General features: G+C 45.7%; 1 non-coding gene across 1 annotated transcript; it reads right to left on the reverse strand.

Annotated features, from left to right (window-relative positions):
- Positions 1-738: 738 nt before the first annotated feature.
- LOC143642998 (U6 spliceosomal RNA) lies at positions 739-842 on the reverse strand. The gene has a single exon (XR_013156053.1). It is a non-coding gene; the product is annotated as a U6 spliceosomal RNA (small nuclear RNA).
- Between the last annotated feature and the right edge of the window lie 793 nt (positions 843-1,635).

Here is a 1,635-nt window from a genome sequence, read left to right on the forward strand (position 1 = left end):
AATTTATTAAATAGAGATTATGACAAGAGTGTTAATTGGATTAAAAAATAAAATATTCAGAACATGCTGATTTTTTTTAATCTGGTGTTTTAAACTTTTATATACGTATATATGTCTTTTTTTTTATGCTGTATGGCAGGGGTCACATTTCGTTCTTTCTCCATATGACTTATCCGTTATTGCAGCACCATTTATTGAAATTTTTTTCTTTGGGGAGGCATGGGCTGGGAATCAAACGTGGGTTTCCCACATGGCAGGTGAGAACTCTACCACTGAACTTCCTTTGTGCACCCCACCACTTTTAATATATATTGAAAACTCGTGTGTTAACACAATGCGGGCATTTTATGTAATAGAATCATAATTTATGGGGGCCTTGATATAAGTACAGGGACCTGGTCTAGTGGTATACACTAGAGGGAGTGAACAAAGAGAGGCGTATGGATGCTGCTCCTTGGATGCTGCAACAGGCTTTCCCACATCCTCCTTCCTCTGAGGACACGGAGCTCCATGATGGTGGAGCTTTACATTATTTGCCTGAGCAGTCTCAAAAATGTGAGTTAAGTGGAGGAAAATGCCTTCACTGAGATGGTAAAGGCAACTTTTGTTGACATTTCCAGGCAAATTTTATTCACATTTTCAGGTGTATTCGGCAGAGTGGACGTATTCCCACATTTGGCATAAACTTTTACATACTATATATGTATGCATGTATTTATTCTTTTCTCTCTCTCTTTTTTAAATGTGGGATTCTTCATGCATTTGCATGTCATCCTTGTGCAGGGACCATGCTAATCTCTGTATCGTTCCAATTCTAGAATATGAGCTGCCGAAGCAAGCACTGTATGCATGTATTTAAACATGCATTTAGCCACAACCCAAATTAAACCTGTTCTGAGTTTGAATCTTGGGTACATCATAGCACTCCTTACATGGTACTTGGTGACCAGTTGTGAAGTGAGAAGGAATCCCAAGGGAGGCCAGAAAACTCCTCCCCAGCCCTCTCTGCACTGGCGCCTGGAGTTGGTTCCTGGTCAGCCCCCTGCAGCACAGCACCTCCTGGGCACTGCAGGGAGGATTGTGTCTGGGCTCAGCCTGGCTTCCCCTCACTGTGTCTCTTGCCCGGTAATACACAACCATGTCCTCGGCTCACAGTTTGCTCAGTTTGAAATAAACTTCCTTCTGGAAGCCGACCTTGGTGATGCTAACCCTCAACTGGAGAGTTATGTTATAGTAAGTGTTTCCAATGCTTTACCCAGGCTGACCCACTCCAGCACCTCTCCTGGAGCCTGGCAGATCCAGGCCACCCTAAAGCTGGTTAAAGGGAACCCAGAGACAGCGCAGGTGGGGAACAGAGTCTGGGAGGGCTTCACCAGGCCAGGTCCCGTCTCCTGCAGCTGCCTCTGAGTCGGGACACCTGGTCATTTACGCTTCCCAAACTGGCACTTTGCCTTACAGTCTTTGAGATCCAGGCACCTCCCTTCCTCGGAGGCCATGGGATTTTCCTGCCCCTCTGATTGGCACTCTTTTCTACTGACGTGTTATGGTCCTGAGATGTCTGGAACCATCCATAAGTCCTTGGGGCTTGCTTGAGTTTGAGGTGGGGTGCGTTCCCCGTGGTCGTTCATGGATCGA

Source organism: Tamandua tetradactyla, chromosome 7 (assembly GCF_023851605.1).
Source record: "Tamandua tetradactyla isolate mTamTet1 chromosome 7, mTamTet1.pri, whole genome shotgun sequence".
Classification (NCBI taxonomy): Eukaryota; Metazoa; Chordata; class Mammalia; order Pilosa; family Myrmecophagidae; genus Tamandua; species Tamandua tetradactyla.